This window comes from Schistocerca nitens, chromosome 10 (assembly GCF_023898315.1).
Source record: "Schistocerca nitens isolate TAMUIC-IGC-003100 chromosome 10, iqSchNite1.1, whole genome shotgun sequence".
Taxonomy (NCBI): Eukaryota; Metazoa; Arthropoda; class Insecta; order Orthoptera; family Acrididae; genus Schistocerca; species Schistocerca nitens.
In genome coordinates this window covers 9,962,290-9,989,472 of record NC_064623.1, presented here as the reverse complement: position 1 = coordinate 9,989,472, position 27,183 = coordinate 9,962,290, and positions in this window count along the sequence as shown.

Below are 27,183 nucleotides of genomic sequence, written 5' to 3'. Positions count from 1 at the left end.
AGCGCACTATTGACGCATAAACCATATTAAAGATGCACGTCTATTCTGTGATAGTAGCTGCTTCGTGATGCTACGTAGGCGAAATGAGTCACAGAACCTTGTGTTATCAGACGCGGACCAACGGAAAGGCTGCTTCTCGTAAGCAGATGGGACACGGCGGGCAGGGGACCTAACGTACCTTCCCCAGTTAATTCTTTAACAATCTTTGTTTTTCTTATTTTTTTTAGTAAGTTCTTGCGCCCCGCTGTCTGCCTGTTCGTACGCGGGTCGTATCGCCGCGAACTGTTACATATTTTATGTGATCCCAGTACTGAGAACGAAAGAGCTATAAGCCTATTGAAAATTCTGTTCTGATATGGAAGAGCAGTTGAACGGAATGGACAGTGTCTTGAAAGGAGGATATAAGATGAACATCAACAAAAGCAAAACGAGGATAATGGAATGTAGTCGAATTAAGTCGGGTGATGCTGAGGGAATTAGATTAGGAAATGAGACACTTAAAGTAGTAAAGGAGTTTTGCTATTTGGGGAGCAAAATAACTGATGATGGTCGAAGTAGAGAGGATATAAAATGTAGACTGGCAATAGCAAGGAAAGCGTTTCTGAAGAAGAAAATTTTGTTAACATCGAGTATAGATTTGAATGTCAGGAAGTCGTTTCTGAAAGTATTTGTATGGAGTGTAGCCATGTATGGAAGTGAAACGTGGACAATAAATAGTTTAGACAAGAAGAGAATAGGAGCTTTCGAAATGTGGTGCTACAGAAGAATGCTGAAGATTAGATGGGTAAATCACATAACTAATGAGGAGGTATTGAATAGAATTGGAGAGAAGAGAAATTTGTGGCACAACTTGACTAGAAGAAGGGATCGGTTGGTAGGACATGTTCTGAGACATCGAGGGATCACCAATTTAGTATTGGAGGGCAGCGCGGAGAGTAAAAATCGTAGAGGGAGACCAAGAGATGAATACACTAAGCATTCAGAAGGATGTAGGCTGCAGTAGTTACTGGGAGATGAAGAAGCTTGCACAGGATAGAGTAGCATGGAGAGCTGGATCAAACCAGTCTCAGGACTGAAGACGACAACAAGAACAACAACAAAAAATAATCTCTATTGCGATGGTTTTTAATTACTTATGGAGCAGTCTAGGCCGAAGTCATTATCTGAGTATAGCCGTACTCAGGAGTGTAACCTCAAGTTATCTCTTACTAAGAATATGTAAATCATCAATTGCAGTCAAAATATTTATTGCTATTAGCAGGGAGTAAGGGTTCGGCCAGTTATTTAGTGTAATGGCGCCATGTTGTTGCACTTCCAAGACACGCTATTAGCGGTGTTAGTTACAGGATGGCCAAAATTAACCTTTCATATTAGAATTTGGTTAAATATTTGACATGGCTGGTTTGTACGTTAGTACTGAAATAACAAATGCAACATTTAATACAGATATTTTAAATTATTCCATCTACAGACCATTTTACATAACGCCCATCGATCAGCTCATAACAATGCCACAGAGACAACCGAAGTGAAAGAAAAAAACTAAGAACACCAAAGCTAATTTTTATTGTCTTTAAATATAGCAGGCATTGCCTATAAAATATTGCTTCCCTTTGCATCTGTAAAACGTCTGTCCATATTGGTGCTGATCTGTTACGCTTTTTCTTGTACGCTCTTGAGGAACGTCCGAGTATATTTTATTTATACAGAATTTTAGTCCATGTTTGTTGTTCATAATTTTACTATAAAAGTGACGCTATATTTTATGCAAATATGTAAACAGCGCGATAAATTCGTGTTTGCAAGTAAATTCAGATCATAGCCTAGCCTGCAAATTGCGCTGACGCATTTGACACGAACGGCACCTGTGCAACATCGTCACTATGTGCCCAGTGTTGGAACCCAGCGTTCTGTGCAGTTGTGAGTGCATCATGTCGCAGCTGGGTGGATTCGAACGGGAGAAAGTCGTTGCTGCTCGAATGGTTGATTGTTTCCCTAACAAAGGTAGCCGAAGTGTTCATTGTTTCAAGGAGCACCGTATCGACGATTTATTCGGCACACAGGGAAAGCAGAGAAACGTCATCGGCTAAGTCACAACGCGGGCGGAAGTGTGTGTTGAGCTAGCGTGAGAGACGGTCATTGAGAGGAATGTGACGAAAAAGGACTAGAGATGCAAAAGTCACTGCAAAACTGAATGTTGCACTCGTGAACGCTGTCACCAGCAGAATACCACCAAGGCAACTCTGGAAGCAGAGCGAGCTGGAATTCAAAAACCAGTCATCAGTAATGCAAAGCCCGTAAGAGGTAAACGTGTTGTCGAAGCCACAAAATATGCATCTTGGCGCAATGGAAGACATTTTTGAGTTTTCTTTCACAGTGTTTGCAACCTCTGGTCGAGTTCACGTCCGACGAACTGCATACAAAGGTTCTAAATTTGTTCATGAGAGTAAAATGTTATCGAAGAAAGGATTCACCACATTGCCAATAAAAAAGTAAACATGCAATTATAAAATAAGAAAGGAAGTATTGGTGCTTTTACTTGATTATTATGGCCTAAGAGATTCTGTAAGAGATTGCATGTTTGATTTCATTCTCTCGGAATAATTAGCCTCTGGCCAAGGAGCTGTCGTAGGAAAGTAGCGAGTATGGTACCGCAAAACTATGTTATTGTTAATCATTAATGCAAAAGATTAGTTTTGTGTGGTAATAGTAATCACAATCGGACTTCCAAATGCTGAAGTGGAAAGACGATAGCAAATTTATGACACGCGATCGTCGCGGCACCGAACTGAAAACTTCCAACTAATTTACAGGCCAAGAATTCTACAAAACCAACATCATTAGCGCGGGAACACAGAGTTTAGTACTATACTGCCAAAATACAGATGGAATAACTCAAATAGCATCATTATTTAACACAGATTTACAACTTATAGGAATGATACATTAAATCACCGATTCTCGAGGAATAAGGAATCAATATCCATTCTATTACTGTAACAAAAGAGGATGGAAAATATCTTTTAGAGTTTAGAGATACAAAGATGAAATTAATTTTCTGAGACGTAACCTCATCTCTGTTATCAAAATATTAAGTTCAGCCATGGTGGCTGCTTGAAATAAAATGTTTTGCCACACATGTCCCTTGAATGGAGGAGACAATGTATACCGTAGTGCATGGATGCGTCATTCAACGTATTCATCCACTTCACTCACGTGTTTGAATGGTGAAGGCACAAGAATACAATTACGTAGCCATTCTAAAGTGAACGAAGAGTATTTCTGATTTTTATTGCAAAGATTATCTCATTATAGAACACTAATTTTTTTCCTCAAAACAGTGCAGCAAATCAACGTTATGAAGTTTTTTTGTCGTGATGTTCATGCTAGTGACTTGAGAATTGCAGATCTGACGAATTTATGGAGTGAAACTATATTAAAGTCTGGAATTAGTTCTAAGCTCAGGAATACATTTAAGTAAATTCCTCTCCCCCCCCCTCTCCCCGCCCCAGTTTGGTTGCTGTCAACAGAAATCTTATAAAAAATTGTCACACGCTTTCAGACTTCAGCACTTAGTTATATTAAATACGTCACAGATCATTGCAAAATAAGGCCACATTCATTTTTTTCGCCCAAACGTTTGCTAAAAGGTCCTGTGACTTTCCTTGTTAATTTAATAGAAATATGTTCTGGAATATTCTATGTTGTGTAAATATAAGAATCTTGAGAGCTTGCACTACCAGCAGTAAGATATTTTGCACTCCCATCTTCAACGTCGTGTTGTAAAGATTCTGCTACTGAATAGAACTAGTGATGCAATAAAGGTGATCTTAGGATTTTACTAAAAATTGAGGAAAATGAAATTATTTTTTACTTATGTGAAAGACTATTGTAGATTTCTTTTGTACTGTTCTAATGAACTTCTGTTAGCTAATGTCCGTACTGTCTGGACATGGAATATTCTTTTTGCCTTATGACACGTTCATGGATACTGAAGCTTTTATTTTCTTTATACCACAGGGAGAATAACACGAGTAATACATTGACAAGGCAGGAAATGCGCGTTTTGCCAGAGATACCGTAGAAATTTTCTCCTAAAATAAACTATCCACGGTGTTCGACCCCAGACGACTGCTGCTAGAGAGCACTGCTGTCGCAAATCACAAAAAGTTTTCTTTTTTTTCCTGCACAGGCAAATCACGTTAGTCAGCACGTCCCATATGATACTGACACTGCCTCTGGTGCGGCTGGTTTCAGCGTCTGTATCCACGTCGGCCCCAGCAGCCTCGCCACGTGTAGGACGCCGTGAAACCATCGCAGCTAGTTTACGCTGGTCCATTCTGAGAATCGTGCGTGCTGCGTACTTCGCGCGCTCCCCTGCCGCTGGAGCGCGCCGTGGTCGCGTGCGCCACGCTGAGGCACACGTACCGTGTGCACAAGCGCGACGGCTTGCGAGCGTTCAGCGGCACGGCGGAGATCGCGTCAGCACGTTGCTCGTTGAATGCCACGGCCCGTATGAGGACGGCTTAAGGAATGGCCACTCTACTTCCGGGCGTTTTCACGTGGAAAGATTGTGACACATCGTGAGGACGGAGTGGAAAATCGCCGCCAGGTTGCACAATGCGTCTGGGAGCGGTTGTTTCGGCAGCGCGTTATCAACACGGCCGCACACTCCTGCTTCCCTGGGCTTAGGGTGGGCGAGCTGTTGCCGCCGCCGCCGCCGCTGCTCCTCTCGCCCTCGGCCGGCCTAAAGTTGGCCGCAAAGGTATCGGCTAAGACGCTGACATTGGCGTCTGGATCTTGAGGTGACGTCACGCTCCACTTGCAGCGGAGGGATGTGCTGGCCCCGCCTCATCAACAGCCGCGTCAGCTTTACTATGAAATGATTCGCGTTAACTCGATGCTGCGATTGTAAAAACACTAGCGAACACGGCAGTTCTTCGCCATTGCTAAATACGTATGGGAATTGCCTGTACCCGTTATGTCCTCCTCCTCCCCCCCCCCCATCGCTGTCAATCTCGTTCTTCCCCTGTGTCCATTTACTCCTCCCCCCCCACCCCCACCCCCGTGTTTATCTACAATTCCTCCCTCTCTGTGACGTAGAACAGTGTTCATTGTAGTTGCAAGCGAAACCTCGATTGGGAACTGAAGTCGACCAAAATGAATGGGTAAATTGGTTCGGATTACTGGTGTACGGAGTGTGTGAGAGAGACTTCTCCAGCTGCTGGACATGGACTGATAGTAACTTCAATGGCAGTATCTCGGAAAGTGTAGTATTACAAACTTTCAGACGATTCATATCCTGTAACGGTATTTTCACTATAACCCAACAAGCTATTAATACAATATATGCTAGACATTGTCAAGCATTAACTCAACTTTCCGGGATTTTTCTTAAAACCGACTGAGACTAAATTGGGTATACAATTTTGCTTGTACTCACATATAACTAGGAAGAATATATACTGAAGAAATTTGTCTAATGGTTTAAATGCCCTGCTATTGTACAATAAATTTGCTACACCAAGAAGAATTGCAGATGATAAACGAGTATACATTGGACAAATATACCGTACTACAACTGACATGTGATTACATTTTCACGCAATTTGGGTGCATAGATCCTGAGAAAACAGTACCCAGGACAACCACCTCTGGCCGTAATAATGGCTTTGATACACCTGGGCATTGAGTCAAACAGAGCTTGGATGGTGTGTACAGGTACAACTGCCCATGCAGCTTCAACACGATACCACAGTTCATCAAGAGTAGTGACTGGCGTATTGTGACGAGCCAGTCGCTCGGCCACCATTGACCAAACCTTTTCAATTGGTGAGAGATCTGGAGAATGTGCTGGCCAAGGCAGCAGTCGAACATTTTCTGAATCCGGAAAGGCCCGTACAGGACCTGCAACATGCGGTCGTGCATTATCCTGCTGAAATGTAGGGTTTCGCAGGGATCGAATGAAGGGTAAAGTCACGGGTCGTAACACATCTGAAATGTAACGTCTACTGTTCAAAGTGCCGTCAATGCGAACAAGAAGTGACCGAGATGTGTAACCAATGGCACCCCATACCATCACGAGAGGTGATACGCCAGTATGGTGATGACGAAAACACGCTTCCAACGTGCGTTCACCGCGATGTCGCCAAACACGGATGCGACCATCATGATGCTGTAAACAGAACCTGAATTCATCCGAAAAAATGACGTTTTGCCATTCGTGCCCCCAGGTTCGTCGTTGAGTACACCATCGCAGGCGCTCCTGTCTGTGATGCAGTGTCAAGGGTAACCGCAGCCACGGCCTCCGAGCTGATAGTTCGTGCTGCTGCAAACGTCGTCGAACTGTTCGTGCAGATGGTTGTTGTCTTGCAAACGTCCCCATCTGTTGACTCAGGGATCTAGACGTGGCTGCACGATCCGTTACAGCCATGCGGATAAGATGCCTGTCATCTCGACTGCTAGTGATATGAGGCCGTTGGGATCCAGCTCGGCGTTCCGTATTACCCTCCTGAACCTACCGATTCCAATGTCGCGATAGGATAAACCACAATCGCGATAGGCTACAATCCGACCTTTACCAAAGTCGGAAACGTGATGGTACGCATTTCTCCTCCTTACTCGAGGTATCACAACAACGTTTTACCAGGCAACGCCCGTCAATTACTGTTTGTGTATGAGAAATCGATTGGAAACTTTCCTCAAGTCAGCACGTTGTAGGCGTCCCCACCGGCGCCAACCTTGTGTGAATGCTCTGAAAAGCTAATCATTTGCATGTCACAGCATCTTCTTCCTGTCGGTTAAATTTCTCGTCTGTATAACGTCATGTTCGTGGTGTAGCAATTTTAATGGCCAGTAGTGTAACTGTGAGAAAGAGAACGAAACGCATATTTTCACAGCACACAAGAGCATTTTCCTCCTCGTCTGTCAGCTACAAAGAAAACAGATTGTTACAAAACTATACTCTGTCTATGTGAATGTTCGTTAGAGTATCTTGCATATATTTAAAGTAAATCAGTCAGAAGTTTTCGAGATTCTTGCTAACAACGTTTCCCCTTTATAAGTATGTAGGAGATACTGGGCTATAGGTCGGTGGGAAACCATTAGTACTACTAGGTACATTATGCGATACACGCTTCATTACACATGCTACAGTTACATGTCCATACAATAGCGTCATCTATAACACACTGCCACTCCACTGTTAGTCAAAGGCCTATTTGACTGCCTCATCAATGAGATTCTGGATGTGGTTGAAGTCGGTATTCCCAACCCCCCCCCCCCTCCCCACCGGAAATATGGAGTTTAAAAATGCTTTAAATGACTCTGAGGTCATCAGTCCCCTAGAACTTTGAACTACTTAAACCTAACTAACCTGGACATCACACACATCCATGCCCGAGGCAGGATTCGAACCTGCGACCGTAGCAGTCGCGCGTTTCCGGACTGAAGTGCCTAGAACCGCTCGGCCACAACGGCCGGCTATGTATGGAGTCCTGTGGTGGACAAACACAGCGAGTGTCGACGTGCGCAGATGTGCATCAAAGGCTGTGTCATTGATGGTGCGAATGCATGATGATGCCAGACTGTTTCACAGTGAAATGCGAGTGTTGCTCGAATGCCATATAGCTGGTATTGAGCCAAGTGTGCAGGAGGGTGGGGAAGGCAACCGTACTGCGATTCTGAGGGCTGGGGCGAGTATCCACGCCGATTTTAGGCACGAGATGGAAATGGTCGTCAGTTACTACATAATAAGATATTGCAGGTCTGTGGCTTTGGCTGATGTCTTTGTATAGTCCTCATTATGGAGGCTGCAAGGTGGCCCAAATGGAGTCATCCAACACCAGGACATATTCACACTGCACCTGATACTTGTGTTGAAAGATCTACAGTGTCGAATGTGCCACTGGCAGTGCGACGACAGTTGTGCAAATATCCTGGCATACCCGACCAACCGGTGACTGTTGGTTGTGCAAATTCTGCTAGCAGTGTCAGAGGTTTGAAAATAGTACTTCTGTCGGTAACACCTGCTGGTCGTCCTTGTACTCAGTACACATCCCAAGTAGAACCCTCAGTAGGGCTTCGGTGCAGGCCTCCTCACGGACATCAAGGCCTGTTTCACGATCCTATGCCCATGAGCCCATTACTTTGTGGGGATAGACAGTGGTGCGCATGTGCGATATTCTACAGAGGCAGCACAGGGCTTTAAAGAGAACAGACTTAAACTGACGGCCCTGATCAGGGGTAATGAGCTCTGGGGTCCCGAATATGTGATACACAAATGGACGAACGCGTGAGTGATAGAATTGGCTGTAATGTCATCTTGACATGCTGTCGAACGCGAAAAGAATTTAGCGATAGCCGCCTGATTCTAGCGGGTGGCCGATAGTACAGAGACGAACATGCTGAAAGCGTGCTTTTGGGACATAGTATCCAAGGTGGCACTGAGCGTGGCGACCAATCTTACTCTGTTGGCAGAGAATGCAAGCCTCCGCCCAGCAATGGCAATGACGCTTTACGATCGGCCTCACGAATCTGTCTGTGAGAAGTGCTATTTTGGCTTTATTTCCAGTGTGACTCACGTTGTGTAGCGGGATGAATATATCATTATGTATCGCTAGAAGCTCTAAAGGACATGATGTGTCTTACAACATGTCACGTAATAATAGTTCAGCAGATGACGGGAGTGGACGATGTTTGATGTGGAGACCAGTAATTGGATTGCTGCGCAGCTCTCGGATAATCGGGTCATTCACCTGTTCCTTCACTATTCGTGTTAAGTGTTGTATGGATTTAGCACTGACATGTGAAACATAATCGGCAGTAATTGTGTCTGTACTGTGTACCTGACGGATGTCTGTGGTGTACTGTGAGATGTGGTCCAAATGCCAGAATCACCGTGGGCTGGAATCTGATCATGGGTTTCTTATGTTATCTGCTGGCGCCTTGTGATCGGTATATACGATAATTGTCGGCCCTCAAAATAGACTGGTAGAAGCTTCCAGTCGAACACAGACCGCTTGGCTTGGGATGGTGAGTTTCTTAGAAAAAAACTGGCAGCCTCTAAGGTTCACCGTCGAGTACTTGTTGCAGAGCTGTCCCTATAGTGGAAATGCTCGCGTCGGACGTGAGAGCCAGTTGGGCATGGATTGGGGTGTACCAAGATAACAGCGTGTGCCAAGCACTGCTTGGCACGATGAAACGCATCCGCCATCTCCGAAGTCCACTGAATTTTCTTCTTGTCCTGTTTGTCGGTGGCTACCAGAGCATTCGCAAGAGGTACCTGTAGCTCAGCTGCACGACGCATGTGGTGACGAAAGAAATATAGAATCCCTAGGAAGAGCCATAGGTCATGCTACGTTTCAGGAAGGGGGAGATTGCTCACTGTCGAGATACACTCCTCAGTTGGCTTGGTGCCAGAAGAGTTGTGCTTGTGTCTTAGGACTATGACCTCCGGTTGACGTAACAGCTATTTGGATTCGTCAGTAACGAAACCACGTTGCAGAGTTTGGTTACAATTAATTCTAGATGGCTCAAATGGACACCATTGTTTTTGGAGAAAATGAGATCATCCATATATGCATAACTGAATGAGAAACACAATCGAAGGCAATTGATCAACCACTGACATGCCTGAGCGACATTAGATTAGATTAGGTTTACTTTCGTTGCAATTGATCCGTAGCGAGGAGGTCCTCCAGGATGTAGAACATGTCAGAAAAACAACAATACATGACAAATATTTACAGCTCAAACAAATAAGCTAATGTACCATTGCACAGGTCCCAAGTGGAATGATCGTCATTTTTTAATGAACACTATATGAAAGAATCAGTTTACAAATACTGATGCACTGAATTTAAAACAAAAAAGTTTATTTATTTGTTTATAAGGTAATAAACATGTAATACAACTACTATAATACTTATTTACAATGAACACATTGCTGCACTGAAATGGTGCAGAAGTTAGATTGTACTATATATATATATATCAGTTGGTTCTACTGAGAAATTCATCAGTGGAGTAGGAGGAGTTGGCCACCAATAAATCCTTTAGACTGCTCTTAAACTGAATTTCATTGGTTGTTAAGCTTTTTATGGCTGCTGGCAAGTTATTGAAAATGTGTGTTCCTGAATAATGCACACCTTTTTCTACAAAACTAAGTGACTTTAAATCCTTGTGAAGATTATTCTTATTTCTAGTATTGATTCCATGAATTGAGCTGTTGGTTTGAAAAAGTGGCATTTTTAATGACAAATTTCATTAAAGAATAAATATATTGGAAAGCAGTAGTTTGTATCCCTAGTTCCCTAAACAGACTTCTGCAGGATGTTCTTGAGTTCACACCACATATAACTCTTACTGCACGTTTTTGTACCCAGAAAAATTTAGCTTGGCTTGATGACTTACCCTGTGGGGATCGAGATGTTACGTACGGTAATATCGAACCCAACATTAAGTATTCACTCGTTTATAGTGAATTAACTGTATTTTGATCACGTCGGTTCAAACACATCCCCTCGAATACAGAGTTCAGAACACCCTTAGATCAACAGTTTTCAAAAAAGTTCGTTCTCAAAGATGATGCGGTCGACTCTTGCAGTCGATAACCGCCACAACCCCACAAAATAATCCCATATGACATTATGGAATGAAAGTAATCATAATATGCCCGCTTTTTCATTTTTATATCCCCTATGTCTGACACAGTTCGCACTGCAAATAAAGATTTGTTACGACACTTCAGCAGTTCTGTGGTGTGCTTATCCCAGTTGAATTTATTATCAAGCTGTAATCCCAAGAATTTAACACTGTCCACTTCTTCTATCTGCTTGTCATCATATGTTAGGCATATACACGTGGGACACCTCTTACTAGTTCTGAACTGCATGCAGTGTGTTTTTTCAAAGTTTAGTGACAAGGAATTGGCTAGGAACCAGTGATTAATGTCCACAAATATTTTATTAGCTGAACTTTCTAAGACAACACTTGATTTGCTATTTATTGCAATGTTTGTATCATCGGCAAACAAAACGAACTTGGCATCTGGTATTGTTACTGATGAAAGGGCATTCATAAACAAAAGAAAAAGTAATGGCCCTAAAATGCAACCTTGTGGGTCCCCAAATGTAATTAGTTCCCAGTTGGATGATGCCTGATAGCTTGATACATGTCTCTTTCCTAAAAACACCCTTTGTTTCCTGCCAGAGATATAAAATTTGAACAATTTTGCAACATCTCCTGTTACACATAATATTCTAATTTACTTAAAAGGATATTGTGATTTACACACTCAAATGCCTTTGACAGATCACAAAATATACCAGTTGCCTACAATTTTTTATCTAATGAATTAAGCACATTTTCACTGTAAGTGTAGATAGCCTTCTCAATATCAGAACCCTTTAGAAATCCAAACTGTGACTTTGACAGTATGTTATTTGAGATAAGATGGTTATAAAGCCGATTGTACATTACTTTTTCTAAAATTTTTATGAATTCTGGCAAAAGTGAAATTGGAAAGAAATTTGATGCTATTTCTTTATCTCCCTTCTTAAACAGTGGCATAACTTCAGCATATTTTAACCATTCAGGAAATATTCCACTGATAAACGACTGGTTACACAGATAGCTTAATATGTTACTTAACTCAGAATCACATTCTTTAATTAGCTTTGTTGGTATTTCATCATACCCACTAGATGTTTTTGATTTTAAAGATTTTATGATGGACAATATTTCTGCTAGGGCAGTGAGGGTCAAATTCATATTATGGAAGTTACTTGAAATGTCTGGTCTGAGGTATTCCATAGCAGCATCTACAGAACCTGACAACCGCATCTTTTCAGTAACAGTTATGAAATGTTTGTTAAAAAGTTCTGCAACCCTATACACATGTCACCAATGTATCATTTACTCTTAATGCTATTTGTCCCTCTTCATGTCTGGTTCTACCAGTCTCCTCCTTCACTATATCCCATATTGTCTTTATTTTGTTATCTGATATGACTATCTTTTCCTTGTAATATATTTGCTTTGTGGCCATATTACAGTCTTTAATATTTTGCAGTATTTCTTGTAATGTGCTATAGCATCAACATCGGAACTGTTTCGGATGGACAGATACAGTTTTCTTTTTGTTTTACAAGCTCTAACCTTGGTAAGTTTTGGGGGAAAACAGTGTTCGAATAAGGTAAGCACTTTATTAGCAAAAGTGTTAGATTTTTCATTCTTGCCAAGAGCACTGTAAACATCAGTCCAGTGAATGTCTCTGAGGAGTGTCCTAAAATAATCAATTTTTGGCTTATTGAGCTCAGATTTAACAGATTTTATATCCTGTTCAGAGTTGACATTTAACAGAAGGAACTGCATGTCATGATCTGAGAGGCCATTGACTATTGGTTTGTAATATAATTTTCGTCATTGGACTTTCCTATAAAGATATTATTAATGGCTGTTTGTGAGTAGTTGGCTACCCTAGTGTGAAACTTTACAGTGGGAATTAAGTCGAATGGTAGTGTTACTAACTCAAATAAGTTCTTATTGGGAGAGTGTTTAAGGAAATCTACATTGAAATCACCAGCAACCACTATTTCTTTGTTTTTGGTTGTTAAATGGGCCAGTACAGCTTCAAGGTGGTTTACGAACAGATTAAAGTTACCTACAGGTGCTCGATATACACTTAATATTATGAAGGATTTTTTGTGAAATTCTACTTCTGTTGCACATGCTTCCATATGCTGTTCTAGGCAAAATTTATGAATGTCTGTGTTCTTAAGTTTATAACAGTTCCTGATGAATGTGGCAACTCTTCCTTGCTCCATTTCTGATCTACAAAAGTGAGATGCTAACCTAAACCTTGTAACACTTAAAAGGTCTATACCAGTGTTTACATGATGTTCAGAGAGGCAGATTATGTCAGCTGGGTTTGAAGACTCTAATTCGTCTATGCAGATAATTAATTCATTAATTTTATTTCTCTGTCCTCGAATATTTTGATGCAATAAAGATAGCTGACATTTCACATTGACTGAGTTAAAATTGGGTAGAGTTAAAATATCTGCTGACTGTCGAAAATTCTTAACCAATGGCTGTTTATGCTGATGTAATAAGCTAGAATTATGTTTTTTGGTTTCTTTCTCAAACTGAAGGTTTGTCTCAGTCCTAACCTCTCTTAAAATGTTGTTTATTTCTGTCCTCACTACCCTAAAAAAAGGGTCTTTTCTGAACCCTATAATCACTGGTATTTTATCACTCATGACAGTGCCTCCCCCCTTTAACTTTCCTGCTGTTTTTCCAGCCAGCTTACCCTTCCCCTCCCTGTTGAGGTGAAGGCCATGCCTACTAGAATCTCACCTATTGAGAGAATCAACAGGAACCACACGAATGTGTACCCTGCACCCGACGTAAGCAGCCGTTCCAACTCCAAATTAACTCTCTTGACAGGAGAGTTCAAATGAGGTCGGTGATGGCGCCCAAGAACAGACACAAACTCAACACTAGTATGCTTCGATGCTGATGCAATCTTTGCCAGGTCACACTCTATATTGTACCCAGGATCTCTCTCAATACTATTAGCTGCCCCACCCACTATAACCACGTTGTCTTCCTTAGTGAAATCTTTGCAAAGTGATCCTAAATCCTCTGTCACCTGCTCCAGACCAGCACTAGGTTTAAAAAAATTGGTGACGTGGTATTCTGATCCTAGTTCATCCTGCAAAAGTTGGCCAACACCTCTTCCATGGGAACTACCTAACAACAACACTTTCTTTCTCTTTACTGATTTCCCTACTTTCTGACTTTTCAATTTGCTGCTGAAAGTTTGTTGTGCCCTGTCTACACCTGCAACTGCTTGAGGCTCACCAGTTTCTAACTGAAGCAACAGGTCAAATCTATTTTCCACATTCACCATAAAGCTGTCAGACAAAGTTCTAGGCCTGTCCCTTCTGTTACCTGTTGACACTTCCCACCTCTCTTTACCCTTCTCCCTCCACAACCTGTCAAGATCTCCCCTGGCCTTGTCTAACTCAGCCTGAAGGGCGGCAATTTTCCCCTCCTGTTCTAGTATCTTCCTATCTCTACTACAAATCTTACAAAACCACTGATGAGTCTCATTTACTTCCCCTATTCCCACGCCACTACAGTCACCCACATGGAAAAAACAATAGCACCCATCACACCAAAGCCCCGACCTAACAATTCTATGGCAAGGAAAGCACTTTTCACTCATGATAAACGTAATAGTTTATTATGAATAAGTTAGTTTAATTACAGATAAACTCGAAAACGTGGTTCCACAAATTTGGCCTATACGCAACTGTGTGTAAACAAAAACAACAGTGCAAAGTTTCTGAAACAACAACTTAAACTTTACGCTACTTTCCGGAAATGCTAGTTGAATAATGAAGAGGTACGCCACAGTTAAATTGCTGGAAAGAGCAAAGAACGACGAAACGAAATTCTATAGATTTGCTGCGGCAAAACGTAAACAGAAAATCCGACTGTACGATCTTTTCGCGTTTTCTGCTATATTACGTAGAGAAAAATTAAACCTTTAATGGTACAGTTAAAAGGCACGCTAATACACCTATTTACGACGTAATCAGTAGTAAACTATATGTTTTATAATCTAAAATTACTTATCTTTACGAGAACACCAAAACTCGCGCCGTCGCCTGGCTGCAGGGCGTCTTAAGACGGTAAGGCATGTAGAGATAATTGAACAGTCCGAACAGCATGGTGTTTTCTGTATGTCATATGGATGCATTGGGATTTGCAAGCATGCTCATTTGCAGTCAATGACATTAACCACTGTCGCACCAGCGAGTGCAGGTGTGAACTCCTGGATATTAGGTACGGGATAACTATTGTATACAATCATAGACTTCAGTAGACGACAATCACTGCAGAGACTGACTGAACCATATTTTTTGGGTACCGTTTCAGTGTGAGACGTCAAAGGGCTGTTAGAAGGATGTAAATATCTGCTTGGAACAGTTTGTTAATAACAGACTTGCAGTTGATAAGTCTTCAGGCCACAAGCGCTGAGGTTAGTGGTGACCTGGTGGACAGTTGGTGGTCATGCTACGATGCATTGTCCCGTCCCAAACAGGTCGAGCACGTGCGTGGGCTCCGTTGGTGGCCGAGTCAGTGGCACAGTTTACAAACACCACAGGTGGGGCTCATTTGACCTTGGGAAGACTGTTGATGCATCGTGGCGAGTTGAGGCTGAAAAGAGGGGAACGGGGCGGAGGTTAGCGCAACACGTGGCGTCCCCTGTCCTTGTTACTCTGCCGCATGTAAGCGTTCTCCGGCCAGTTGTGGTTCTGCAGTTACGTTGTTGTTACAGTACCTGAGGCCCTGCTTCTCACTGTGAATCCGATTGCGACAGTCAATGTAGCACTGATGTGCACTCGGTATATTATGCACTAGTGCGACGCACTGATGAAGTGTGGGACAGATGTGAGAGGTGCAGGCATGGTCGAGGCGATGGCCGGCCGCGGTGGTCTCGCGGTTCTAGGCGCGCAGTCGGGAACCGCGTGACTGCTACGGTCGCAGGTTCGAGTCCTGCCTCGGGCATGGATGTGTGTGATCCTTCGGTTAGATAGGTTTAAGTAGTTCTAAGTTCTAGGGGACTGATGACCTCAGAAGTTAAGTCCCATAGTGCTCAGAGCCATGGTCGAGGCGATGAGGTCCTGAATACTAGCACCGGTGGACTAATGAATGAGAACAGTGTGAACGACGTCTGTTGAGAGCTGGTGAAATTGTAAGAAGTCCATGCCAATGAGTGGCTCAGTGATGTTCATGCTGAAAACGTCCAAGCACACTGCAGAGTCAGTGAAAGGTGTACAGTGCAGTCAGTGGTGCCATGGACCGTGATTTCCGTGTCATTTGCTGAATGGAGGTGTGAAGTCGTCATTGATGCAAATGTCGACGCGCTGATTCGTGGAAGGGAGCTGATGTCCATTCCCACGTCTATCTAGAAGTGTCGATGTATCGAGAGATCCAGCATGAAGAGGTGTCCCCCTGTGGACAACGTCATGGCGACACTTGCTTGTGCAGTGTGTGAAAGTTGTAGGCAACTGTACTCTTACGGGCAGGCCGGTATGCCTAAACTAGACCACTGGCGGCATTTGGGTAATTATGAGATTTGTAACTCTTAGGAGCAGCGCTGCTGAATCAGCTGTGCAGCCAGCAAGTCATCATTTGAGCAGTGGGAGTGGTATCTGGTGCATTGTTGTTATCTGGTGCATTGTTGTTATGCGGTGTAAGCTGGATGGGCGAGGTATGCCAGTTTGCCCACCATCATGGGTTTGTGGCGTCCTCTCCACAGATAGTCATATTGATTTCAGCTGGTTGAGGTGCACCTCCCACACCACTAGAGATGGTAGCCTTGAACTTACTAATCCTGTGGCAGTGGCGGATTAATGAAGACGTTTGATCTCCCAGCACGAGTCAATCTTCCAAAGGAGGTGAGTTGTGGGTGATCCTTGTGAGTTGTAGGTTCGTCAGCAACTTCACTAGGCAAGGGTTCAAAATGTCCTGTCTGACATAAAGATAGGGAGTCATCGGTGGTTGCACGGAGTTGACGTCAAAGTTCCGATGGTGTGTTCTCATGTAGTTGTCACTTGTATCTGACCTCGTGCAGTTGCTGTTCTGAAGAGCGTTAAAGTATCTGTAACAGGGTGGCTTTCGCTGCAACATACTTCTTTTTATGCGGATGGTCAGAACAATTGCCGGCCTGTGTGGCCGAGCGGTTCTAGGCGCTTCAGTCTGGAACCGCGCGACCGCTACGGTCGCAGGTTCGAATCCTGCCATGGGCATGGTTGTGTGTGATGTCCTTAGGTTAGTTCGGTTTAAGTAGTTCTAAGTTCTATGGGACTGGTGACCTCAGAAGTTAAGTCCCATAGTGCTCAGAGCCATTCGAACTTTTTTTTTTCTCAGAGCAATGCCACTAATGAGTTCGGCCCGAGTCGTTGGATCATGGATGGCTGAGTAGACCCACAGACTTGTTCGCATCGTCGAAAATACAGGGTGACATTTACTGATGTGAAATAAAATCATCATAATTTCTGAACGGTTTGCGTTACGACATTCATACTGCACGGTTGGCAGACTGGCGTGATGGGGATTAGTATGCCTATGCATGGTTTGGTTTAGCGACGAAGCCCACTGTCATTTGGATGGGTTCGTCAATAAGCAAAATTGGCGCATTTGGGGGACTGAGAATCAGCATTTCGAGATCGAGAAGTTTCTTCACCTTCAATGGGTGGCTGTGTGGTGTGCAATGCCCAGTCACGGAAGAATCGGTTCGATATTCCTCGACGGCACGGTCACTACCGAACCGAAGACGATATCCAAAGTGACCCTGATTTCCACAAAATGTGGTTCGTCAAAACGGAGCTCGACCCCACACAAGCAGGAGAGTGTTTGATGTCCTGGAGGAGCACTTCGGGGACCGCATTCTGGCTCTGGGGTACCCAGAGGCCACTGGCGTGGGCCTCGATTGGCCGCCATATTCTCCGGATCTAAACACCTGCGACTCGTTTTTCAGGGGTTTTAGACAATATCTACAGCAATAACTCGAAAACCATTGCTGAGCTGAAAACAGCCATTCGGGGGATCATAGACAGCATCGATGTTCCGACACTTCAGCGGGTCACGCAGAACCTCATTATTCGTCTGCGCCACATCATCGCTAATGATGGCACACATACCGAACACGTCGTAACCTAAATCCGAATATCTGTAGTGACGTTTACATGTTGAATAAAGGGTCTGAACGCCGAAGTTTGTAACTAATTTACGTTTTTTTTATATAGTTCAATAATTGTCGCCCTGTACATTCCACGGTCACGAACCATAATGCTGGCTGTGTGGCATCCAATGGCTGTAGTTTTAAACGAGTACCTGTTGTGAAGATAAAGGCGGGGCGAACTGTCACATCGCTTGTCGCATTGTGCAACGTGCCTGTGGATGCGCGTAGCACACAGCTGTTTAAGGCGGAACGATTAGCTGTTTCTCGAATCCAATGCGTGGCGCAGAGGACTCCAACACAGAATCGTACAGGAGACATGCAAAATAATGTGAACAGTGGTATGGTTGTGTTTGCTGGTCAACAATACAGGTAAGAAACATGTCGTCCCGGAATTGTGCGTGTTTAGTACGGACTAAGCATCAGTGCAGGTTGTTCACGGGTAGTGCACACTTCGTATTTGCATTCAGAGGCCGAGGTCGACGTGCAATGGTAAGACCTGACAGGGTTCCAAAGAGGGCAGATTGTGGGGGCCCGATTAGCTGGAGCATCAGTAACCAAGATGGCCAACTTATTGAATGTTTCAAGAGCAACTGTTTCAACAGTCATGACAGCCTACACAAAACATGGAAAGACATCATCGTGTAAACGTAGTAGTGGGCGCAAATCAAAACTAAATGACAGAGAGCGTCTTACGCTAACACGAATTGTGTCAAAACAACACGAAACTAGCCAAAGTCATTGCAGAGATCAATGGCCATCTTCGAGACCCCATATCTATCGACGCTGTCCGCCCTAGAATTCTATCGAGCGAATATTCGTGGACGAAACCATTAGTAACGACAACCAACCAACACAAAGAAGCGTAAAACATGGTGTCAGGAGCATAAATCCCGGGCAGCTGATCAGTGGAAACACGTCACATGATCCGACGAATCATCGTTTTCGTTATTTCCAACCCCGGGCCGGATTTACGTCTGGGGAATGCCAAAAGAGGGGTACAATCCTGATTGCTTGATTCCAACGGTTAAGCATGGTGGTGGAAGTGTGGGCAGGCACGTGGTATTCTGATGGTCCCATCAAAGGCCGTGTTACAGCCAACGATTATGTGGACATTTTAGGTCATCAAGTGTATCCCATGATTCAGATGTTGTTCCTCAACAATGATGGCATATTTCAGGACGATAATGCATCCATTCACACAGCCAGAACAGTACAATCGTGGTATGAGGAGCATGAAAACTAAACTGCAACGTCCTCCCTGGCCAGCACAGTCCCCAGACTTGAACGAACATTGTTGAACCCTTGTGGGCGGTATTGGAGCTCAGACTCCGGGCAGATGTCTGCCTCCCTCGTCACTACAGGAGTTAGAAGAGCATCTGATCGAAGACTGGTATAACATTCCACTTGAGACTATACAATCATTATATGCAGTATTCCAAGAAGAACCGCAGCTGTATTAGGGGCAAATGGGGGTCCAACTACTTATTAATAAACCATTCCCAAGTTAAGTACAGGTGTTCCATTATTTTGCCTATCCCCTGTACACAGTTTGTGGCCGTTGCTGAATCGAGGCAGGGCCGGAAGCGGCATTGTTCACGGATAATGGGTGCGGGGCAGGCGACCATTGTTGAGGCACAGTAAGGCTAGGATTTACCACAGTGAGGTCGAACTGTTGAACGTCGCACTCAAGGTTTAAACACACGATTAGCACACTGCACATTCTGCAGTGCAAACCTTGAGCTGTAGTCCGCAAAAGTCGATGCGGAAGGCGAAATGAAGTGGGACGGCTGTACTGTTGCAGCACGGTAGCCCCGCACGGATTTTCGCGAACGCCGAACGAGTGCGTGTTCCTCGGTAGACGCGAGGGCCACCAATGGAGTATAAGTGTCGGAAGGACACCACCAGTAGTACTCGGCACATTATGTGGCACACACCCGTGCCCAAACACGAGCATCGTCGACCACTCCACTGCTAGGCTGCCATCAGAGTGGCTCCGGCAACGATCGTCAAAGGCCGTCGCCAGAGGGCACACGATAGCATCGGCCGGCTGCTTGGTCACCCTGCGTCCCATCTCACTCGTCAGTTTTTGCCATGGGCAAGGAGTTTAGGTTGGAATAGAATCTAATGTAGTTCAGATTTTAACCTTTTAGTACGGGGCAGATACCACGACGCCTCTGTGTTTGGATACGAGTGCTGCGTAGCGGCTCCTGCTATTAAAGAGATTCCGAATGCATGTGAATGAGGTTTCATGTCTCCTAAAGAACGTGGCGAGCACTGCACACTCTGCCCTCAGCTATTGGAATAACCAGACAAGTTTTACGAATATTTGAGATGACGAGAGAAACGTTCTGTTACATACTCGAGATAATTCGTGGAGACCTTGAAAAGCAAGTTATATTAACACTGTTTCGCTATAGACAAGCGAATCCAAATCGCTGTTACGTCATCCGGTAGCCATGGTCCTAGGACACAAGCTCAATGCTTCTGCCATTAAGCCAACCGAGGAGAGTATCTCAACATCTACATCTGCACGGTTACTCTGCAATTCACACTTAAGTGCATGGCAGAGGGTTCGACGAACCATTTTCATACTACTTCTCTACCATTCCGCTCTCGAATGGCGCGTGGTAAAGAGGAACACCTAAATCTTTCCGTTCGAGCTCTGATTTCTCTTATTTTATTATGATGATCATTTATCCCTACGTAGGTGGGTGTCAACAAAATATTTACGCATTCGCAACAGAAAGTTGGTGACTGAAATTTCGTAAATAGATCTCGCCGCAAAGAAAACCGCCGTTGTTTCAGTGACTGCCATCCCAACTCGCGTATCATATCAGTGACACTCTCACCCTTATTGCACGATAATACGAAAGCTGCCCTTCTTTGCACTTTTTCGATGTCCTCCGTCAATCCTACCTGGTAAGGATCCCTCACCGCTCAGCAATATTCCAGCAGAGGACAGACAAGTGTAATGTAGGCTGTCTCTTTAGTCGGTTTGTCGCATCTTCCAAGTGTTCTGCCAACAAAGCGCAGTCTTTGTTTCGCCTTCCCCACAATATTATCTATGTGGTCTTTCCAATTTAAGTTGCGCGTAATTGTAATTTCTAGGTGTTTAGTCGAATTTACAGCCCTTAGATTTGTGCGATTTATCGTATACCCAAAATTTATCGGATTTCTTTCAGTAACCATGTGGATGACCTCGCACTTTTCTTTGTTTAGCGGCAATTGCCACTTTTCGTACCATACACAAATTCTCTCTAGGTCATTTTGTAATTGGAACTGATTGTCTGATGATTTTACTAGACGGTAAATTACAGCGTCATCTGCAAACAATCTAAGGGGGCTGCTCAAATTATCACCTAGGTCATTTATGTAAATCAGGAACAGCAGAGGGCCTATGACACCACTTTGCGGAACGCCAGATATCATTTCTGTTCTAATCGATGATTTACCGTCCATGACTACGAACTGTGACCTCTCTGAGAGGAAATCACGAATCCAGTCACACAACTGAGACGATAGTCCATATCCACGCAATTTGATTAATAGTCGCTTGTGAGGAACGGTATCAAAAGCCCTCTGGAACTATAGGAATATGGAATCGATCTGAGATCCCTTGTCAACATCACTCATTACTTCATGGGAATAAAGAGCTAGCTGTGTTGCAAAAGAACGATATTTTCTGAATCCGTGTTGGTTATGTATCAATAAGTCATTTTCTTCAAGGTGATTCATAATGTTAGAGTACAGTATATGCTCCAAAATCCTACTGCAAATTGAGGTCAGTGATATGGGTCTATAATTCAATGGGTTACTACTATTTCCTGTCTTGAATATTGGTGTGACTTGTGCTACTTTCCAGTCTTTAGTAACAGGCTTTCCGTCAAGTGAGCGGTTGAATATGATTGCTAAGAAAGCCGCTATTGTGTCTGCGTACTCTGAAAGGAACCTGATTGAACCGGAAGACTTGCCTTTCTTAGGTGATTTGAGTTCTTTCGCAACACCTAAGATATCTACTTCTATGTCACTCATGCTAACAGCTGTTCTGGTTTCGAATTCTGGAATATTTACTTTGTCTTCTTTCGTGAAGGAATTACGGAAAAGTGTATTTAGTAACTCCGCTTTAGTGGCACCATCATCGGTAACATTTCCATCGCTATGGGGCAGTGACTGTATTCACTGTTTTTTGCCACTGGTGTCCTTTACATACGACCAGAATCTCTTTGGGTTTTCTTCCATATTTTGAGACAATGTTTCATTGTGGAAACTACTAAAAGGATCTCGCATTGACGTCCGCACTAAATTTCGAGCTTCCGTGAAACTTAGCCAGTCTTTAGGATTTTGTGTTCTGTGGTGAGCTATGTCCCCCTTTCTGAAACTTACTACGACCTATGGCTCATCCTAGGTGTTCTAGACCTCTATCGTCACCGCCTGCCTCGTGCAGCGGAGGTAGAGAAACCTCTAATGAACGCTATGGCAGGCACCGAAAAACAGGACAGGAAGAAAATTCAGTGGACTTCGGGGATGGGGGGTGCTTTTCGACGTGCCGAGCAATGCTTAGCACGTGCTGTCAACCTTGGCACATCTCACTCCCGACGCCCACTTGACTCTCTCTGCTGACGGGAGCAATTCCACTACTGGGGCAGTTCTGCAACAGCTACCTGACGGCGAACCTCGGCGGCTGCCGGTTTTTCTCCAAGACACTGTCACCTTCCCAAGCCAAGTGGTCTATGTTCGACTGGAAGTTTCTAGCGGTCTGTTCTGCCGTCCGGTACGTCTGTGTAGACATTGGAGGCCGAGAACTTATCGTGTACATAGATCACAAGGCGCTACTAGATGCCATAAGAAACTCATGATCGGATTTAAAGCTGACCAGACGTACGTCAATTAACATTCAATCACTGTCACTCAGCACAAGAGTGAAAGACAAGCTTAAAGTGTGGCGTAAGATACTCTGATAACATAAGGCATTTAAAAAGTGGAAAAACATACCGTACTCCACACTTGCAAGCCACTTCATATAAACAGTCACTACCCTACAGGCATAAAACGCCAGTAAGCACCAACAATAATTTTGGGCTAATTCATCAAGCCAAGCTAAAGTTTTCCGGGCACAAAAACGTGCAGTAAGAGTTATATGTGGTGTGAACTCAAGAACATCCTGCTTCCCAATATATTTATTCCTTAATGAAATTTGTCATTAAAAATATGTCACTTTTTCAAACCATCATCTCAATTCATGGAATCAATACTAGAAATAAGAATAATCTTCACAAGGATTTAAATTCACTTAGTCTTGTACAAAAAGGTGTGCATTATTCAGGAACACACATTTTTCAATAACTTGCCAGCAGCCTTAAAAAGCTTACCAACCAATGTAATTCAGTTTAAGAGAAGTCTAAAGGATTTATTGGTGGTCAGCTCCTTCTACTCCATTGATGAATTTCTCAGTAAAACCAACTGATTTGTATGTGTATATATATGAGTACAATATAACTTCTGCAAAATTTCAGTGCAGTAATGTGTTCATTATAAATAACTATTATAGTAGTTGTATTACGCGTTTATTACCTTATAAATAAATAAAAAACTTTTTTATTTTAAATTCAATGCATTAGTATTTGTAAAATCACACTTTCATATAGTGTTCATTAAAAAATGACAATCATTCCACTTGGGACCTGTGGAATGGTACATTAGCTTATTTGTTTCAGTTGTAAATATTTGTCATGTATTGTCGTTTTTCTGACATATACTACATCCTGGAGGACCACCTCACTACGGATAAATTGGAGTGAAAGTAAATCTAATCTAAAAAAACGGCAACCTACCACAAGAAAAATCCAGTACAGTAACTATACGCATATAAGACACACTACCCTCTTCAATCGAACAAATTATTTTTTGCGGTTATAATCAATGCGTGAATTCCAGAGAAGATTTTGCCCATTCCAAGTTTCGAATAAACCTCTGATTTCAGTCCATAGATTCCGAGCTATGTCCAGATTATTATATTTTCATCCTCAGGATGCCACAAACTCATTCTTTCTTCGATTAAACGTATCAGCTTCTCACGCTCCATATTTCGCGTGCGAGGTCGTCGGTCGATTTGACCGCTGAAAACAAACTGATACGAATTTCACCGACTGCCGTCAGATGTCCGTACGTTCAGGAGATAGGATCGGCTCTATTGTGACCGCGCACGTAGCTGCGTACTGATCCCGTAAGCTCGGCCGTCGGCGGAATCCACCGATGTCGGAGGCACTGCACCCGAAGCCTTAATCTTATGTATGTAAACCACAGCCTTAGAATTTTTCGAGATTTTTGAAACGTCTCGCCTTTAGATGTTAGTACAGCTGACATGCTGTCACAACTACATGTGTTGGGTAAGTACAGTGTCTACGAACTAAAACGTAGCTAAACAGTACACTAAAATGTGTAAACTTACGAAACAGGTTGTAAAGATCAAAACAATCCGATTATTAAATTAAATTTTTTTTGGGAGGCAGCACCGTCTTGCGGAAGAACCAGCAACTTGCTTCCCGCGGCCGGCCGTTTCTGTGGGAGAGAAACGCCCTGTAGCCGGCACACCTTAAGAAGTCAGGGCTGAACCACTAAACGCACGGTTCTGTTCAGATCTGAACTCCGGTATACAATACAGCTCCAAACTTCTGATTACTTTACAAATCATATAAGGTGTTAAATATATGTCGTGAAGCAGATAGACGAGGAAAGCTTTGTCTAAAGTCTGGATTTTGATTTCAGGTTTTTTGGAAGTAGCTAATGTTCTCATTATCAAATATTTTATGAATGCAGTCTGAGTAATAATCGCTCCGTTTTAGACAAAGATGGAATTTACGCATCTTGCTATTTATGATGTCATATCCGCTAAAACATGAGATACTTCAAGTGTTAAATACAAAACAAATCATAGGTGAAACGATATTTTTTTTTGTCATGTTACCATTCAATACATTAAAAAGGCACAAGGATATACCTCTTACGTATCAACAAGGCTTCTTTTGTTGCCGTTGTATGAGTGATTTCATGCATTTCGTTTTGAAACTGAAGAGAGAAAATCCTGTTTTTCAGACTGGAAACGTGTGAAGTACTACATCTGAAAGTAGTGTATTAGTAAAACGTTCTTAAAAATATTGAATACTAACTGTAAAAAGTGATGTAGAATTTTTTTGGTATCATATTGGCATTCACAACATTAGAAACCGAAGATTATGCCAATCTCCTTTTTTAAAAGTCTTTTTTTTTCATTGCTGTAACGCTATGTTTCTGATGCTGTGCATCTTGTTTTGGCACTGAATTATTTCAGGGAAAAAGTGTCCTGAAAAAATGCAAAGACGTTCTAGGAAATGTGTGTATTGTCAAGAGACGTTGTTTTCATTGTTGGCCTGTGTGATATCATTTTGTTTTACCGCTATTGTGAGGCAATATAAGAAAAAATACCCTCTATTTGTTTTTGAAAATGTATGCAGTACAGTATTAGTAAAAATTAGTAAATTATTTTGTAATTTATTGTTTCGTTTCAGTACTAACTGTAAAATATCTTTGATACGATATTTTTCTGTTACAGTGGCATTCAGCACATCTAACTGCATTAGAATTTCCTTTCTTGAAAAGTCTTTACTGTGTCGTAATCCTAAATATATTATATAATGCAGTTGTTTTGAGTGAGTATTTTAAGGGAAAAATGTCCTGGAAATATATGTGACCTGCTTTAGATAATTTTATAAATTCTTTTCTCTTGAAATATCTGATTGTACAAACGAAATGCACGATATTTCAAATCTTCAATTGCAGCAGTGAAGTACATAAACAATATCACAGTTTAAGCAAAAGGAAAAAATGAAACGTCTAATAATAATCGCTGTTAGCATCAGCATAATCGGGCTGTGTTTTGTAGTTTGCTGGCGTGGTCCACGTGGGATCCGAAGCACGGACCCCACGGGGGTTCCCGGCATGCTCCACATGCCAGGGGAGAGGTGGAGGCTAGGGCCAGGGAGTCTGAAAATTCCAGCGCCGGCCGGGGATTGAACCCCGGCCCGGCTGGGGCTATACGCCCCAGCCGAGGCGCTGGAACGTTCCAGACTGTAACCGCTAGACCACCGAGGACCCCGGCCGTGTGTGGCTCCGGCAGTCCGCCACTTCCTGCTGTGTCTACACCGGGCACAGGCCGGCTGCACTAAGGGTTGTTTACCCCCGTGTGTCGGCCGAGTAGTCGTCAGGTCCAACTTGCCTGACTCTAGTTTCGTTTGATCGAATTCGTCATTTGTGTGACATAATGTCAGTAACTGCTTTTTATTACTGATCCTTCTGGGTAGCTTTTACTCAGTTTTCAGTGGCTGCAGACTTGGCTGTCTTGGAAAGTATGTCGATATGATTTTAGGATTCCAAAAAATGTAGGTAATTAGAATTATGGTATGAGATTAGGTTTATTTTCGGCAAACTCGCGTTTGAGATCGTGCTGATCTGAGTCCTTCTGATAAGACTGCTAGCAGATGAGAGAGAGAGAAAACACTGTTTTTTAATTTTTCATTGCCCATTTTTTGTCAATGACAAATAATAATGTCATGGCAGCAGAGATATATTTGCTCAGGTTAACAGAAGAGGTGAAAAATACTGCTTTAAATAGGAAACGTTTCCCCGATGTTCTGCAAAATATTATTTGGTCGTGAACCGGCTTTTGGCTTCTGACAAACAATATATATGTCTACCAGTTCCTGTAGGTTTTCTGTCTTTGCGAGTATCGAAATATGTGACATAAATGGTCATACCTTTTGAGAGCATTGACTTAGAAGCTTACATTTATTACACCAACAAGGGCTACACATCTTAGTATGCGACATAAATTTCAAAGTGAGACGTCCTGAGAAAAAGGTTTGTTAACAGACAGACAACAATGTGATTCCATAAGCATTCCGTTTTCACCGACTGAGGTACGGCAACACTAAAAATAAAGTAACCATGTACATAACTAGTCCACATCATTTGTTTAGCAAATATAATTCCAAGAGTGTATTGTTACGTAAATATTATTTACACTATTTAATTTTAAACGTAACCCTTCGTTGATTTCACGATCGCTTTAATGTATGGATCAATTGTTGTCTGAGACGAGTTCTAAATTGTCGTTCGTCAAGCAGTTCCTATTTCTTTTTTATCTGTTAATGTTCGTTATGGGAAAACTTTGTTCATAGGTTGACCTAAAAAGGCTACCGAATTTTAATGCATTATCAAGCAAAAACTTATTTTATCCAGCCACACAGCTACAAAAATTCAGCTGATTCAGTTCATAACGAAAGAAGTCTACAAAAGATTTACAGTTACGAACAGTTAGGGGCGCCCGGCGTCTGATCAATGACGGACCGCGGCCTGTGCACTCTGCCGTGAATAAACAACAAAATGGA